This window comes from Leopardus geoffroyi, chromosome A2 (assembly GCF_018350155.1).
Source record: "Leopardus geoffroyi isolate Oge1 chromosome A2, O.geoffroyi_Oge1_pat1.0, whole genome shotgun sequence".
In the NCBI taxonomy this organism is placed as follows: Eukaryota; Metazoa; Chordata; class Mammalia; order Carnivora; family Felidae; genus Leopardus; species Leopardus geoffroyi.
This window is the reverse complement of record NC_059331.1, coordinates 151,091,176-151,103,236: the sequence shown is the minus strand read 5'-3', so window position 1 is coordinate 151,103,236 and position 12,061 is coordinate 151,091,176. Positions and strand designations below refer to the sequence as shown.

Genomic DNA, 12,061 nt, shown 5'->3' with positions numbered 1-12,061 from the left:
AAGGCAGAGACAAAAGGAACTTTTCGGTAGGAATATAAAGTAGTTACTCTGAAAATTAAACACCGGTGAGTAAGGGGATGTAGTGGAAGAGGGAGAGAAACATATATTTATACACTCAGTACAGGTTCCAATGCACATAGTTGTAAGAGAGCCAAACAGAGCTTCAAAGCAGCGACCGCATTCTCCCTTCTTCTCCAGAGCCAAGCACTTTCACCTGGGTAAGCGGATTCTTCAGGTGTTTACCCCAGTTCTCAAAATAACCTGCTTGTCTCCGTGCTCTCTGGTTTCTCAGTTTCAGGCATCATCTACTGACTCTCAGTTTTCTTCTCCCTGATTCCCTGTCCACAAGCATGAGTCTTATCTTCCTCCTCCTTCCAAACTGGTTATATTAAGATTTTGCTTAAATGAATACCCAGCGTCTGCACTATTGTAACTATGTAAATACCACACACAGCAGTGGAGTCGTGTAGAAAATTGTGATTCCCACCCCCCCTTCCCGGTCTGTTAGTCTTCTCTGGAGATAATTGTCTTAATTCTGTGTTAGCTTGGATTTCTATGTACTTAATACCGATGCAACCCTCAAAACTTAAATCTTTTTTCAAGAAATGTGTATGAGTGGTGCTTGACCTCTTCCTGACAAAAGCTCCCCCAGCGCCCTTGAACCCACTTCTGCTCCGGGCTGGGTCTTGACACCCGGCACCCAGCAGTCCTCCTGAAGGACCCTCCCCACCACCCCAGGGATTCCCTCTGCCCCTGTCCTGTGCTGGAGTTCTTATTGCGGGTATCAAAGGCTTTTATCCATTTAGTGTTTATCCTGCCCTTAAACTTGATTAATCAAAGGTCGATCAAGTACAGAATTTTAGGCGAAAATAATTTGCCTGTATAATTTTGAAAGCTTTATTCCATTCCATCTGGCCTTCCTGTTATTTTTGAGAGTTTAAAACTGGTCTATTTTACAGCTTCCCAGATCGTCTCCTTTCCTCTTCTCAGCCTTGCAGCTTTGTCTTCAGAAACAAAAGTGGTGAAAAAAAAAACAACAAACAAACCAGAAATGATTTTTGTGGGTTTTTTGAGAAGGAACGAAATTAAATGTGCCCAGGGGCCCCTTGGTGGCTCCGTGGGTTAAGCGTCGACTTCAGCTCGGGTCATGATCTCACTTGGTGGGTTCGAGCCCACCTTGGGCTCTGCGCTGTCAGTGCAAAGCTCGCCTGGGATCCTCTGTCTCCCCCTCTCTCTCTGCCCTTACCCCCCCCGCCCCCCGCTCATGGTCTCTCTCTCAAAAATAAACTTAAAAAAATTAAACGTACCCAGTTTGCCATTCTTAACTGGAAACGTAATTTTTTTTTTACACCCTGGAGGCTCCTCCTAGCGGCCGTTTCACGGGCTCCCCCTAGCGGCACAGCGGTTCTGGCCGAGCCTGTTGCTCCCGTCAAGCTCAGCCTCTTCTTCGCTTACCACCCCAACCTCCAGGCTGTGACTGCACCCTCGCCCGGGCGCGAACTTTCCCGCACTGCTCCCCACACACCAGCTGGCTTGGGGAGACCCTCAGAGCTCCCGGTTCTCAGGGCATGCTCCTCCTCCCGGGGCGAATTATCGGAGGCGGTGGCGGCTCCCTCTGGTGACACCTCTGCTGGTGGGGCGATGCCCCGGGGCAGTCCCTCTGGTCTTTTCAGCTCGCTTCCCTCCCCGCCCCGTGAACACGCTCGGGCAAAGGTGACCAGGGCTCCGGCTTTCTTGGCCTGCTGGCTCTGGGGACGAGCCTGTGCCTTCTGGCTGGACGGAGGGAGGGAGGCCCTGACTTCTCGGCGGGGCCCGCCGGGAACCGAGTCCCTGCAACACGGAGGTAGGGACGTGAGCAACGCTAGCAGCCTGCCCCTCCCGGGGAGACACCGCAGCCCTTGGCTGGGAGCTGGGGGGGCCGGAGGGTGACTCCCGTGTCCTTGGCCACCTGCTCTGGGAGGGGGGGAGCTTCCCTCTTGCTGAACTGCTGGGAAGGGAGCAGTAGCTATGGCTCAAGTCAGATTTTAGTAACTTTTCTTGAGTGAATGTTTCTCCATCTGTTGTGTGTCCTCACGACGGTTTCCCGAGACTTTACAGGAGGGTTTTTGTTATTGTTTTGAAGTTTTAGCAGTTATGGTATTCTCGGTGGGGGGGGGGGGGGAAGTAGATGGAGGGGCTTCTGGGGCTGCTGTTCTAGAACTGGGTTTCTGCCCCTTGTTTTTTAAAGGGAAAAGTTTTGACTGAATAAAATCTAAGGACATTTAAGTATTGAAGAATACATGAGCAAATCTGAAATGGCAACATTTCAGAAAATTACAAAGTAAGAAACAAATGGTTGTAACTCACAAGTCCCTTCGTCTGTGAATTTAGAACTTTGATAAAAATACTGATAGGTTTAACTGTGATGCCTGTTGTTTGTGTTTTCCAATTTGTTAAAACTAATAATACCAATAAAAGTTTATTGAGGTAACTATTAAGAAGCTACTTTTACAGATTTCTAATAGTATATCGAAATAGTCTTTTCTTTTTTTCCAAATATCCTGCCTGGTTTTGTTAAAATGTCAGTGATGGTTTAAGTAATAGTAAAAGAATGCAGTATTTATATCCTTTCATTGTAGGGGACACAATGAAATGGAACTAATGTATCATAATGAAGTTAAACCCATCTATGTTAATTCTTTTTAAAGATTATTCATTTTGAGAGAGAGAGAGACTGCGAGCAGGGGAGGGGCAGAGAAAGACGGAGAATCTGAAGCAGGCTCCACTCTGTCAGCACAGAGCCCATGCGGGGCTCGAACTCATGAATCTGCGAGATCATGACCCAAGCTGAAATCAAGAGTTGGATGCTTAACCACCTGAGCCATGTAGGTGCCCCAAAACCCATCTATATTTAAAAATGCTTTGAGGAGTTATAATTCTATCAAACACCAATAAGAACAAACAAAAATCAAATAGCAACATTGAAAGTATTCAACAGAGGTAAATCTAAATTGCTTTTTTAGTGTTTTTTTCCCCCAGTTTTACTACGATTGACAAATAAAAATTGCATATATTTAAAGTGTACAACATGATAATTTAGTATACATACACACTGTACAATGATTACCACAATCAGGTTAATTAAGATATCCATCACTTCACTTATCTTTTTGTGGTGATAACACTTGAGATCTATTCTCTTAAGCAAATGGACAGATGAATGAAGAAAACATGATTATATGTATATATATGTGTATGTATGTATATATATATATATACATATGTGATTATATGTGTATATATATAAATCACATTTGTATATATATATACAAACGTGATTATATGTATATATATGTGTATGTATATATATACATACACACACACACACACACACACACACAGGGATCTCCCTTCCCTGTAGGCTTGCTTGAGCCTGTGTTTTGTCAGTGCAGACAATATATATTATATACCCTTATATATATATTGGGATATCACACAGCCATGAGAAAGAAATCCTGCTATTTGCAACAATGGGGATGAAACTGGAGAACATTATACTAAGTGAAATAAACCAGACACAGACAAGTACCGCATGATGTCACTCACATATGGACTCTAAAAAAAATCAAACATACAATAATGTAGAATATAGTTGAGTTTATCAGAGGCTGGTTGAGGGGAAAAGGGGAGATATTTGATCAAAAGATACAGTCTTTTAATTTAGAAGATGAATCTGGAGACCTACTGTACAGCCTGATTAGAGTTAATAACTATGTATTGTGTACTTGAAATCTAAATTACTTTTGAGGAGACAAAAAACCCCAATGTATTGCAGTGGGTGTGGATGTTCAGGGGCAGCTGCATTGACCTCTGAATTACATCTGCATGTGAATCTGGGTCCCTATGGAGTAACTGTCCTCTTTTCCTTGAAAGGGGAACTGTTATCATCTGGGTGATTATCTCTAAAGAGAGCAGGTAAACCTCATTCTCAGCACAGTTTCAGCGAGAGAGTGTATGGGCTCCTTTCTCATTTACGGCCTGTGTTGTTCATGGGTAATACTTTCAAGGTTTTTGTTTTTGTTTGTTTTGCCTTTGAGTCCCCACACTTTTCGTTCCTTATCTTCTTGGAAAGCAGGCTTAGGTTTTGTTATTGATGAGTGTTTTCATCCAAGCCATCCGTTATTTCCCTCTGAAGTTGTTCTACGTTTTCTTCTGAGATGCCTTTAGCATTAGTTAGTTGGGACTGGAAGGGTTTCAGTCCCTCTTTGACTGATCATGTCTGTTCTTAAATTAAGATGAGCCATTATCACCCAGTAACATGACAGTTCGGGGTTTCTTCTTGATTGTTTTTTCAAAGGTGTCCTCAAGTGAAGAGGTCAACCCATTCACATTTCTCTTAAGTGTTGCCAAACACAGAGTTTGTACCTTCAGAGGACTGGCCTTTATAAGAGGTGACCTGTGAGATCCATAGACTTGTATAACTCATTTTAGTCTTTTCACTGACATAATGATATTCTTTAACCAAGACAGAAGAGCATTTGGCTATCTCTTTATTCCTCCTTAAAGTATGTTGGCTTCTTATCAAAAAGTAAAAAATCATAGCAGCATATACTGAAGGGAAACCCAAAGAGCTTTGTCTCAAGTAGTTAGATACTACCACCAGAGCCCTGATCTAGGACCAGAATGGAAAGATATTTCTGTGGCAGTCCAAAGGCCCTGCATGACTCCAAAGGCACTGAAGCTTGGTTGCTGGCTATTGGTATCTGGTGGACCACAACTATCTGCTTGGAACCCTGTGGACTGTTGTATTTCTTTTTATTTTTTATTTCTTTTTAATTTTTTTGGAGAGTGTGAGCGGGGGAGAGGGGCAGATGGGAGAGAGAGAATCTTTAGCAGGCTCCACGCCCAGTGTGGAGTTCTACACAGGGCTTGGTCCCACGAGCCTGGGGTCATGACCTGAGCTGAAATCAAGAGTTGGACAGTCTGCTGACGGAGTCTCCTAGGTGCCCCTGGAGTGTTCTATTTCTAAATTATTTTTTAACGTTTATTTTTGAGACAGAGAGAGACAGAGCATGAACAGGGGAGGGGCAGAGAGAGAGGGAGACACAGAATCGGAAGCAGGCTCCAGGCTCTGAGCTGTCAGCACAGAGCCTGACACGGGGCTTGAACTCACGGACCGTGAGATCATGACCTGAGCCGAAGTCGGACGCTTAACCGATCAAGCCATCCAGGCGCCCCTGGAGTGTTCTATTTCTAAAACAAACTAGTGCCTGGCAACCTAGGCCAGACTACCGGTAGGGAGGGCAAGTGAGGCCTGGTTGAATAAAGCACTATGCCCTAATAAAACAAAGTACACTCTTTGTTCACTGCTGCACACACAGAAAGCGTATTTCTGTTGTGCTGATTGCAGCCAAAAGAGACTAGCCCATGAATTTTTGCCTCTCCTGACACTACGCAAAACCTAGAGGATTAAAGTAGCTTCGTGCCATAACCTACATTCTCTGCGTGCAGGTGTGTCAGAGCACAATGGTGAGACATGCCCACGTTCTGGGGTGAGCCTCCTTCTGAGTTAGTTTCCTTCTGCAGCCTTGAAGGCAGATCCTACTTATCAAGGTTACAAGGATCTCCCTTCCCTGTAGGCTTGCTTGAGCCTGGGTTTGGTCAGTGCAGACAAGCTGGGTCAGAGAAATGAAGGGCCTCGCCAGAGGTGCTACTTCACCGATAAGAACTCGGGAGACATCAAGGAAAACTGTTGACGTCTTAACATCTCATGTATTTTCAGCGGAAACTTGCTGTAGTTCAATCCAAGTGCCCTTAGCGAGGTGACTCAATGACCCAGGCTCCTACCATCATGTGGCCCTGCCACCGTCAGCACAGTCGTCTTCAGAACCGTGGTTGCCTCCGTGGAGGGAGTACATCATTCTATCAGCTGGATTTGCCATCTTTTGTTTCTTTAAACAAAATCGTACTCTCCTTGTATCTCTCTAGCAGATTCAGGCCCAGAGCCTCTTTTGTCCATACCCAGGACTCTGCCATGAGCAGTTCTCTCCACACAGCCTTTGTTCATAGGAGAAAGAACAATCAGCAGAGACTGATCTGGAAATCCTGCCGCATCAGGGTTTGGTTCACCTAAGAATGTGGAGAATAGAGGCTCTTACCAGGCTTGGAGGTGGGGGCGAAGATGGTCAATGTTTGGTAGAGTGATGACTGTTTCTTTGTTTATAATTTATTTGAAAGAGAAATCACAAATTAAGAGTTTATAACATGTTTCTAAAAGTAAAGAATTCAGCCATGGTACAGAAGATCTTTATTATGGAAAAAATTACTTAAGCAAATCTGTTTTATATGCAGAAAGGGTATTCGCTCTTCTGGGATACAAGTGAAATATAACTTATTTGGTGGTGATAGGCAGATCATTCTTATTTTTTAAAATGCTTATTTTGAGATAGAGCTTGCATGTACTAGTGGGAGAGGGGCAGAGAAAAAAGGAGAGACAGAATCCCAAGCAGGCTCTGTATTGTCAGTGTAGAACCCAGTGTGGGACTCGATCTCATGAAATGCAAGATCATAACCTGAGCTGAAACCTAGAGTCAGACACTTAACTGACAGAGTCACCCAGGGGTCCTCAGATCATTCGTATCTTAAGCCTCATGAGTACAGAACAATTTAATGATGTCAGGATGAAGCCCCAGACTCAGTGTGTCTTTTGTTTCATCTGATCAAGCCCTTCTGCCTGAGTCAGTAGTATCAGTGCCATCTCCAGAAGCCCAGCTCCATGAGCATGGGGAGTCAAAGACAATACAGTCTGGGTCACGTTTGCCAGAGAGGATGGGGTCACAGTAGACACTCAAAAGCATTTAGCCCTCCTTTCATAGAAGCCTCAATTTTTAAAGGGTTTTTCGTTTGTTTGTTTTTGATGGACCTAGAATTCTAGGTTGTCCGTTTTCCTTCTTTAAAACTGCAATTCCATTTTCTTCTGGCTTCAATAGTTTCTGTAAAGAGATTAAATCTAATTCTCATAGTTTTCACTGGAAGGAAATGTGGCTTTTCCCCACCCTCTGGCTGCTGTCACAATGTTTCCTTTATCTTTGGTTTTTACCAGTTTGACGATGATGCATTTGAATTTGATTTTCCTCATATTTATCCTCAGCTCTGCTGAGCTTCCTTTTGGCAGCTTTCTTCAAACATTGCGTATCTAATTCTCTTCTCCTTCTGGAACTCAGTTACACATGTTAACATTTAAGAGACTGTATATCCCAAATCTCTCTTACCCTCTATTCTGGTGTTTTCTTTCCTTTTCTTTTTAAAATGTGTTTATTTGTATAAGATGCATTCTGAATAGGTCTTATTGACGAGTCTTAAAACTGATTTGGTCTTCTGCTGTATCTAGTCTGCAGTTAAATCCATGTAATAAATTATTAATTTCAGATATATTTTGCAGTTCTAGAATGTCAGTTTCTTTTTTTTTAATTTTTTAAATGTTTATTTATTTTTGAGACAGAGAGAGACAGAGCATGAACAGGGAGGGTCAGAGAGAGGGAGACACAGAATCTGAAGCAGGCTCCAGGCTCTGAGCTGTCAGCACAGAGCCCAATGCAGGGCTCGAACTCACAGACTGTGAGATCATGACCTGAGCTGAAGTAGGATGCTTAACAAACTGAGCCACCCAGGCGCCCCTAGAATGTCAATTTATTTCTTAAAATAAATCCTAATTCTGTGTTGAAATGCTCCATGTTTTCATTGTTTTGTTTACCTTTTCCTGCATAATTTTTAAATGATCATTTTGAGGTCTTTTGTGTTAACTCCATTTACTGGATTATCTCTGGGTCTGCTTCTGTTGTCTGTTTTCTCACTTGACTATTGGTCACTTTTCCTTTCTTTTTTAATGTTGCCTAATTTTTAATTACATGTTAGACATGGTGTTGATACATTATAGAAGGGCTGGACTATTGTTATCTTCTAAAGAATAGTTTTGTTTTGGAAGAATTTATATTACTAGCAGATTATCTTGTTGGGGTTCTATTTGAATCTTTCTTAGAATGTTCTAGTCCAGTTTTGTCTTTCGTCCTAGGATGTAGCCCTTGCTCCTATGCATGGTCTTTATTCACAGGGCATAGTTTTTCTGGGGTTCCAATTCAATGTTGGGGATGCTCACTAAGGTTTCTGTACTTTGGTTGAGTTGAAACTCCTGGGAAGAGTCTTCCCAGGACTCTTTCCTACTTTGCTTACCATACTTTTGCTTTTACATAATCATTTTCGGATATGGTCAAAGACCTGAGGAGAACTTCTACATAGATTTTGGGGGCTATTTTTCTGTGGTTTTTTCTTCAGTACCCTGCCTCCAAATTTCAGCTATTGCAGCAGGTTCAAACTCTGATCTCTATTTAGTCTGGTCAGTAAGACTGTTGGGTTCTACTTCTCTGAACTACAGTTTAGAAAATGACTCTGAGGAAGAAAGTTGGAGTGAATGTAGGGTTTATCCCATATATTCCTTCTCACAAGCGTTTCAGTCCTGTGCTGTTCACCATATATTGCCTGAAATCAATTATTTCATATAGATGGTTTGGCTTTAGTTTATAGAGAGTGGGTTAATGCATTACCAGCTATCCTGTAATGGATGAAAATGGACACCTTCATTTATTTTTATAAATAAAAAGCAATGTAAATATTTAAGGTTCTTCCATGTCTTTTCATCGCTTGATAGCTCATTTCCTTTTAGTGCTAAGTAATTCATTGGCTGGATGTACCATAGTTTATTTACCATTCAACTACTAAGGACATCTTGGTTTCTTTCAATTTTTGGCACTTAGGAAACTGCTATTAACATCTGCAGTAGTTTTTGTATGGACATAAGTTTCAATCCTTCAGGTGAATACCAGGGAGTGTGATCGTATGGTAAGAGTATGTTTAGTTGTGTAAGAAACTGCCAAACTGTCTTACAAAGTGGTGGTACCATTTTTCATTCCATACACCGTTAGGAAATATTCTCTCTGCTTCTATCTTTTGTTAGCGATTATAGAGATTTCCTTAAAATTTTTGTAGAATTCATCAGTCTAATCTGGTCTTAGTGATTTCTCTTTTGGCAACTTATTTATTGATTCCTTTTCTTTAATGGATATAGGCCTATTCAGCTAGTCTATTTCTTCTTGTGAATTTTGGCAGAATTGGTCATTGGTCTCTTTCAGAGAATTGGTCTATTTCATATAGGTTATCCAATTTGTGGGTACTGAGTTGTTCATAATATTTTTTTAACTTTTATTTGTTTTTTAAATTTTCATCCAAGTTAGCATATAGTGCAAGAGTGATTTCAGGAGTAGATTCCTTAATGCCCCTTACCCATTTAGCCCATCCCCCCCTCCCACAACCCCTCCAATAACCCTCTGTTTGTTCTCCACATTTAAGAATCTCTTATGTTTGTCCCCCTCCCTGTTTTATTTATTTTTTTGCTTCCCTTCCCTTATGTTCATCTGTTTTGTATCTTAAAGTCCTCATATGAGTGAAGTCATATGATATTTATCTTTCTCTGACTAATTTTGCTTAGCATAATACCCTCTAGTTGCATCCACATAGTTGCAAATGACAAGATTTCATTCTTTTTGATTGCTGAGTAATACTCCATTGTGTGTGTGTGTTATATATATATGTATGTGTGTGTGTGTGTTATATATATAACATATGTGTGTGTGTGTGTGTGTTATACAACACACACACCACATCTTCTTTATCCATTCATCCATCAATGGACATTTGGGCTCTTTCCATACTTTGACTATTGTTGCTAGTGCTGCTATAAACATTGGGGTGCATGTGCCCCTTCAAAACAGCATACTTGTATCCCTTGGATAAATCCCTAGTAGTGCAATCCTGGGTTGTAGGGTAGCTCTATTTTAATTTTTTGAGGAACCTCCATACTGTTTTCCAGAGTGACTGCACCAGCTTGCATTACCACCAGCAGTGCAAAACAGATCCTCTTTTTCTACATCCTTGCCAATATCTGTTGTTGCCTGAGTTGTTAATGTTAGCCATTCTGACAGGTGTGAGGTGGTATCTCATTGTGGTTTTGATTTGTATTTCCCTGATGATGAGTGATGTGGAGCATTTTTTCATGTGTCGGTTGGCCATCTGGATGCCTTCCTTGGAGAAGTGTCTATTCATGTCTTTTGCCCATTTCTTCTCTGGATTATTTTTTGGGTGTTGAGTTTGATAAGTTCTTTATAGATTTTGGATACTAACTCTTTATCTGATATGTCCTTTGCAAATATCTTCTCCCATTCTGTCGGTTGCCTTTTAGTTTTGCTGATTGTTTCCTTCGCTGTGCAGAAGCTTTTTATTTTGATGAGGTCCCAGTAGTTAATTTTTGCTTTTGTTTCCCTTGCTTCCAGAGACATGTTGAGTAAGAAGTTGCTGCAGCCAAGATCAAAGAGGTTTTGCCTGCTTTCTCCTCGAGGATTTTGATGGCTTCCTGTCTTACATTTAGGTCTTTCATCCATTTTGAGTTTATTTTTGTGTGTGGTATAAGAAAGTGGTCCAGGTTCATTTTTCTGCATGTCGCTGTCCAGTTTTCCCAGCACCACTTGCTGAAGAGACTATCTTTATTCCATTGGATATTCTTTCCTGCTTTGTCAAATATTAGTTGGCTATACGTTTGTGGGTCCATTTCTGGGTTCTCTATTCTGTTCCATTGATCTGAGTGTCTGTTCTTGTGCCACTGCCATACTGTCTTGATGATTACAGCTTTGTAATACAGCTTGAAGTCTGGGATTGTGGTGCCTCCTGCTTTGGTTTTCTTTTTCAATACTGCTTTGGCTATTTGGGTATTTTTCTGGTTGCATACAAATTTCAGGATTGTTTGTTCTAGCTCTATGAAGAATTCTGGTGTTATTTGATAGTTATTGCATTGAATATGTAGATTGCTTTGGGTAGTATTGACATTTTAACAATATTTGTTCTTCGTATCCAGAAGCATGGAATATTTTTCCATTTTTTGTGTCTTCTTCAATTTATTTCATAAACTTTGTATAGTTTTCAGTGTATAGGCTCTTCACCTTTTTGGTTAGATTTATTCCTAGATATTTTATGGTTTTTGGTGCAATTGTAAATGGGATCGATTCCTTGATTTCTCTTTCTGTTGCTTCATTGTTGGTGCATAGGAATGCACTGGTTTCTGTGCATTCATTTTATATCCTGCAACTTTGCTGAATTCATGGATCAGTTCTAGCAGTTTTTTGGTGGAATCTTTTGGGTTTTCCATGTAGAGTATCATGTCATCTGTGAAGAGTGAAACTTTGACCTCCTCCTGGCAAATTTGGATGCCTTTTTATTTCTTTGTGTTGTCTGATTGCTGAGGCTAAGACTTCCAATACTATGTTGAATAACAGTAGCAAGAGTGGACATCACTGTCTTGTCCCTGACCTTAGGGGGAAAGCTCTGTTTTTCCCCATTGAGGATGATATTAGCATTGTGTCTTTCATATATGGCTTTTATGATTTCGAGGTATGATCCTTCTATCCCTACTTTCTTAAGAGTTTGTATCAAGAAAGATGCTGTATTCTGTCAAATGCTTTCTCTGCATTTATTGAGAGGATCATGTGATTCTTGTCCTTTCTTTTATTGATGTGATGAATCACAATGATTGTTTTGCAGATATTGAACCAGCCCTGCACCCCAGTCATAAATCCCACTGGTTGCGGTGAATAATTTTTTAATGTATGGTTGGATCTGATTGGCTAATATCGTGTTGAGGATTTTTGCATCCATGTTCATCAGGGAAATTGGTGTATAGTTCTCCTTTTTAGTGGGGTCTTTGTCTGGTTTTGGAATCAAGGTTATCCTGGCTTCATAGAAAGAGTTTGGAAGTTTTCCTCCATTTCTATTTTTTGGGACAGCTTCGAGAGAATAGGTGTTAACTCTTCCTTAAATATTTGGTAGAATTCCCCTGGAAAGACATCTGGCCCTGGACTCTTGTTTTTTGGGAGGTTTTTGATTACTAATATGATTTCTTTACTGGTTATGGGTCTGTTCAAATTTTCTATTTCTTCCTGTGTCAGTTTTGGTAGTGTATATGTTTCTAGGAATTTGTCCA

The 12,061-nt window shown here is 41.1% G+C and overlaps 1 long non-coding RNA gene across 7 annotated transcripts in view; it reads left to right on the top strand.

The window, feature by feature from the left end:
* Positions 1-12,061, top strand: part of LOC123606912 — a 57,051-nt gene that overhangs the window by 1,354 nt on the left and 43,636 nt on the right. Inside the window, exons 2-3 of one of the 7 annotated variants that reach the window (XR_006716558.1) lie at positions 120-218; positions 960-1,131. The exons of 4 other annotated variants lie outside the window; for them this stretch is intronic. This is a non-coding gene — a long non-coding RNA (uncharacterized LOC123606912). Of the gene's footprint in view, positions 1-119; positions 219-959; positions 1,132-12,061 lie in introns of those variants that run through there. 2 more of the 7 variants (XR_006716559.1, XR_006716563.1) reach the window with 2 other exon arrangements.